General features: G+C 38.7%; 1 long non-coding RNA gene across 1 annotated transcript; it reads right to left on the bottom strand.

The window, feature by feature from the left end:
• Positions 1-5,409: 5,409 nt before the first annotated feature.
• LOC116802340 lies at positions 5,410-6,291 on the bottom strand. The gene is made up of 2 exons (XR_004362698.1): positions 6,049-6,291; positions 5,410-5,918 (listed from the first exon to the last, which is right to left on the bottom strand). It is a non-coding gene; the product is annotated as an uncharacterized LOC116802340 (long non-coding RNA).
• Between the last annotated feature and the right edge of the window lie 34 nt (positions 6,292-6,325).

Raw genomic sequence — 6,325 nt, 5'->3', positions numbered from 1 at the left:
AGTATACCCTTTTACGGGTAACGGGTATAAAAATCAATGCATATAATTTGACATGCCAGTTCAACATATTTAAATCCTTCTAATCCTTTTTTTTTAATTTTGGAGTACGATAAGGTTCTTCCCTTTCCCTGCATAGGTTAGGCTTCAATATTTCAACATGTTTTAGAAATAGTGGTACTGTTGGGTCATGCAGCCGCCAAAACTGTGCAGTAGACTAATTTCATACTTGTTAATATTTAAGCCAAATTAGCAGTAGCATGCCCATAGTGCAAACCGCTGCTCTCGCGCGCATTTATCTGTACGGCGCTCATTCCTTTGTTGTTGTTAGCTGCCTATGTTAAGCTTGGGCGCTGCATTTCGGCTGCCTGCCCGCCAATTGCCTTTTCGTCGCGCTTCGGAAAAGATTAAACTTACTTATTGTCGCTATCGTAAATTATCGCTATTTCGCAAAATAAAACTGTCGTAATAAAACAAACTTTCTTCGGTTTTTTTTATTATTCTCAACAGCTATTGAAAAAGCTCAATAGCTAAACAGGTACAAAATGACGACTTCCGCATATTTTTATAGGCTTTCTTATGCTAGGCATGAGTATCCCTCACTTTAGCTAATTTATAGTAATATAGGGCTGTTTTTTCTGTAGCTGCTTGGCAGAACGCACTGCGTGGCGATTTTAGTTTTCACTCCGCTTGGATTTTAAGTACGGCAATTAGCATAGGAAAACCAAATCATGGAAAAGCCAAGCGTTTCCACTCAATTTAGTTTCTTGGTAAATTTTGCGAGCGCACCTCCGACTGAGCAATTATGGAGTGGCGGGTGCCGAGGGGCGATTGAACTGTATTAAGAGCGAAAAAAGGCCAGCACACACCTTCTCACTCTCTCGCGTGGATACACTGAAAACCATAACGTAGAATGCCTATTGGCATTTGAAATTGAAGAACTTGCAGACCCTATAAGTGCATATTTTCTTAATAAATATTTTGGATATTTTCTTCTTAAATTTCTGATGACGTTATAAATTGAAATAAATCGCATAATAAATAATAAATAAATATAATCGATTATTAGCATTTCTAATTGATTTATCTCAGTGTATGCATATTACATATATTATATTATGCCCATTAGCTGCGCGCTGCTTGGTATTCGGCTGTATGTAAGCGGGCCACATGCGGGGGTTGGGGACGGTTTCGGGGGAGTGGCGGTTGGGGGCGGGTAGAAATACAGGTAAGCATACAGGTGCGGCCGCTTCTGGCCGCAAAAGTTTCGCACCCAGCGAAAGTTCTAAGAGACTAGAGAGTGTGACCCTTTTTTCAACGTTTAATTTTTTTTTGAAAATGCAAATAGAGTGTTAATATAGCCCAGCCCAAATAAAAAGACTAATTGGCGGTAATTTTCTGATTTACACACATGTTTATGTATTTAAAAATTTGATTGAGAGGTTTTCAAAGGGTTGTGTATCGACATTGCTCTGTTTATATCCATACATGTACTTATGTTTGTTCACTAAAATAGCAGTGCAAGAGAAACTAAGAAATACAAAGGTATTTTTCCATATCCCTTTCTGGAATCGACTTTTTAATCCACTTATTTTTGTAAAATGGAATGTATAGATAGGAAAAAAAAGAAAGTCCCGTTAGTTTTTCATGATATCCTTTTTTATTTACATTCTTGAGCAAAATCACAACTTTTAGGCTGTTCATTAAAATAGCAGTGTCTGGTTTTGTCCAACGTAAACTCCCAAAATGATCAATATTTTCAAAAATTCCCCCCACACGTTGCCTGGGCCTGGTGGACTCCATGCCGCGTAGGTGGAAGGCTGTGCTGGCTAACAAAGGCAATCCAACTAAGTATTATACCTTATTTAAAACATTAATAAGAAAAACTAAGTTAGTTCTAAGTCAAGATGAATTTTGTTACTATTTTTTCATAGCACTGATATTTGAGTGAACACAAGAATTTCTGCCTATTATGTTGTTTTAATCTATATTTTCGAAACTATTGAAGTAATACAAGTGAAACATTTGTTGAATTGTTTTTATTAAATTAATTTAATACCTGATGATATGATAACAAAAATTTGCTCATTACAACTGTTAATCATAGGATTTTTTATCTTAAACTCGAATGGTATCAACCACTGCTATTTTAATGAACTTAGTTCTGTGTACGTCTGTCCGCACGGAGACGTAAAAAAATGTATATGAGTTAGAAAGTTGGTTAATATAGCATATTCTTGTGCTTTCACGCAAAATATAGTTTGAACTCAAGTGTTTTGTGCCACACGTGCCATACAACACAACAGTGTTGTACTATCAGATACCCCTTACTCAGCTGACAACGGACAGACTCGGAAATGATTCCTTCCCAACTTGTCAACGTATCTAGTATACCCTTTTACTCTACAAATATTGCTATATAAGTAAACCCTATTAAGTAAGCATTATTTCAAGCCTCATAAGTATACATATGTAGTATTAGTGAAAAATACAAACTAGTTAGTTAGTTACTTATCTAACGAATGCATTTTTAAAACGAATGCCAAAATCGGCTTAGTCCACTAACATTCCGCAACTATGTTGCTTGGTGTGTTAATTTTGAATTTGTTTTTCGATTTTTTTGGTTTCATTTACCTCATGGAAACGGGCGGCGGTAGCCCCCCAAATATTTGCATAATAGAAAATGTTTAAGCTCGTTTGGTGGCTCACTACTCAGCTGCTGGCAGAATCGACGAGATCTCAGATTGGCGGGGAAAGAGTCACACGGTGTTTGACAAGTTGTTCACTTTCTTTTTCACTTCACCTCGAACCCAGTAAGAAATGGGAAGAGTTGGTAACAGCATGGAGACGCCGATGACGACTGTTTATGGAGGTGTTCCGTAGAAAATATTGATGTGCGTGTGCAGATTGAAAGGCAGGTTGATCAACTTAAAATTCATCTAAAAAAAGTTAGAGTGCAGCCGTAGGTATGAGTGTGATTCAACCATCCTCTTGACCACTTGTTCGATTTGCCTTTCGAAGGGGTCTCATTAATCATGTGTTCAATGAGCCGGAGCTGTGCATTGTTTGATCCCACCTGAAGCTAATTACGCACCATAGCATTGGTTGGTCAAAGGGCAGGGCGGAGGAAGCGGCTGCAAAATTGACATTTCAAATCGCGCATACGCCCCGCCTGCCAAGTGAAAGACGGTAAGTTGCAAACGAGAGGAAAAAAGTCGTCAGCAGGCGACGTTTTCGAAATTATTCAGCTCTCTCTCCGTTCGCCCCTTAAACATCGTTTTGAAAGAATTCAAAAATCCAATGGAGAGTGAAAGCAGCCGGCAAAATGTGCGAGTTTCGTTTGGTCTTTCGCCGGAGCGCCCAAATAAAAAGTCCCAACTGCTCCCAAAGATCATTGACTGTTGCTGTATCTGTGTAATTTTCGTATCTCTGAACTTTCGTATCCGTGTGATTTTTTTACCTGTGTGTGTGATTGCGCTGTGCCAGTTTGTGTGCCACACTTGCTGCGTGTTTTCATTTTTGGGCTTGGCCCGATCGGCAATCAAAGTAGTGAACTCGTTTTTAAGTCGCCCTAGACTTATTAAATGTATCTGGTTAATAGCTAAGGGGAATTCATCGCATACATGTGGGCATATGGTGTGCACTTAACACTCTGCGATTTCTTTAGTGACTGCTGGTTTGTGTTGTTGTACCTAATATTCTTATGAGACCGAATATAATTTTAGTAGAATAGCGCTGATATTTTAAGGTCCTGAAATGGTAGAAATCTGGTGCAGCCCGGCTTCTAATAATTATTATTTTGTCGACAAATATTTATAAATTTCCAATCTATCCATTTTCTTGCACAACTCTATTCTCACCCGTGCTGATTTTCATCGACATATTTGGACAGACAATACATATATGTAAGTATGTACTTACATATAGGCTCCTTAATCAGCCGATATGCGAATGCATTCGTGGATATCTATCCTGCTTATCATGGAGTTTAATTCACAATGTGATCAGCGATTTATGAGCACGCCGCCAAATGGAAAAGAAAACGAAAGACTTAGGACATAAACGTGTCGCAGCAGCGGCGGCAACTGCAGCAACCAGCAGCAGGTTGCAACTTACATAAAGCAAGTGCCAGAAGTAACAAAAGTCAAAATAAATAAAAAGCGGAAAAAAGGCTACAAACAAGTGGAAAACCAGTCACGAAATTACCGGCCAGGAGTCTTTGTGCAATTGACTAAGTATCTCTCCATTTTTCGGGCTTGGATTTCTGTTGTCTCATATGTTTTTATTTTACTTCTTGCGTAAAGTACATTTTTTATCCGTTTCTCGTAGGATAAAATGGTATGCTAGATTCGTTGAAAAGTATGTAACTGGGGGAGAAGGAAGCGTGAAAAGTACATTATAATGTATATATATTCTTGATCAGGATCAATAACCGAGTCGATCTTCCTATGTCCGTCTGTGTGTCGAGATCTTAGAAACTATAAAAGCTTAAAGAGGTTAAGATTAGGCATACAGATTCTAGAGACGCAGCGCACGTTTGTTGACCCATGCCAACAAACCACGCCCAGATGCTGCCTAAATCTGTCACGCCTAAACTTTTGAAAAATCTTGTGTTATTTTTTCATATTGGCATTAGTCTTGTAAATTTCTATCGGTTTTTAGTGCTCCAAGGTGATCATCGGGTATCTGGTAGTCGAGGAACTACTATCGATGCTGCTGTTATTCTGGGTCCCTAAAAATCAGCTCCTAGGCTTCTTCGCTATTTCGATAATGTGACAGGTTGTTGCTGTTGTCGCTTTCATATAACCCGGGTTGAATGCTCTATTAAAGGCACTTAACTTAAGAGCGGTCGCGGTGCCTGCGTTGCGCGCCAAAAAGTGATCAAAATACTTAAGTACACACTCAAATGGTAGCCGCTTCTTTTTTCGGGTTATTTTATATGGCCTATAATTTCGTATTATATTTTTTGTGGCCTTTTGTTTATGGATCTGCTGCCTTTCTTAAGGGCTGCTGCCGCCGTTAAGCATTCGCATTGCAACCGTTACACGTCTTTTCGAGTTTACAAAACGCACTCTCTGTGATATTTCTTTGCCATCCCAGAAACGCGAATGCAGTTATGTAACAGCAATAGGCTGAAATATCAATGAAAAGCCAGAGTCGAAAAAAGATTCTTCAGTCACGTCTCTCTCGACAATGAACAAAACGCATTTTTTCAATCCAACCCAAGGCAACAGCATTGAATTCTTCTTTATGCGATTTCAAATCGCATAAAGTACATATAACAGCAACCACAATAGCGGTGAACAAGTTTTCAACTTCACTATCAATTGTGTGCCCAGAATCATCAACAGAAGACGGCAAATCAACATGCTTATGATCACAATCAGCGATCCCCCCCCACCAACAACTCTGTTTAAAAGGTTGTGCCTCGTTTAGTCAGCATTCTTTATTGTGCGGCCTAATTGGGAATTATACATACATATGTAGATCAAAAATTCATTTTCATTGGCTTAAAACTTGGTAATGAATAATGGAGAGAAATGGGAAACTACTTTTGATTCAACTGAGAGTCGTATATGAAATTTATAAAGGTGCATAAGATAATTGGTAAGATTAAAAAAGTTATCTATACTTATGTTATACTTAATACATTATTTGTTAGTATTTTTCTTTACAAATCACATGTTATGTCTTAGATGTAATGAAATATGTATATTGAAAATGATGAAATAAACAAAACTACAATATCTATATGTACATTTCTAGCCAGGCTAAGTATTTTCCCCACGTTCTCGTTATTTCCTCAATAATTTTATTACCCGATTTTCCACCTGATTTTTCGGCCTCAAATCACTCTCAATTTTGTTTGCCTGTCGTAGCATACCGGCGTGACGTCAGCAAATTGTTCCTTTTGTCTGCAGCTGCAATTAAAGAGCAGATTGAAATTGAAATTGATTATAATTGAACGACGGTCACCAGGTTGAACATGCTGGCAGAAAGATCAATATTCGAAAGTTCGTTGTTGCTGCTGCGCCTGCGTACACTCATTACCGTTTGTTGTTGCATTTCGGTACTTCTTTAAACGAAGATTTACGCTAACAGTGATGCCGGTGGTAATTTTTAGGTTCTCCAGCCAAATCGGGCTATGCAAGAAATTCAACTCTAATGTTACGGAGGTCTTCGGTGCATACGGTACTTATGCACAACAAATGTAGCTACTACTACTTTTGGGGCCTCCATCACCGGCAGCGGCTGCAACAACAGTATGGTGGCATACCAAAAGTCAAAGCTCCGCTTTGCCAGCTTTCCGAGCAGCGACTGCGACTGA

Source organism: Drosophila sechellia, chromosome X, assembly GCF_004382195.2.
Source record: "Drosophila sechellia strain sech25 chromosome X, ASM438219v1, whole genome shotgun sequence".
In the NCBI taxonomy this organism is placed as follows: Eukaryota; Metazoa; Arthropoda; class Insecta; order Diptera; family Drosophilidae; genus Drosophila; species Drosophila sechellia.
This window is presented reverse-complemented; position numbering and strand designations above follow the sequence as displayed.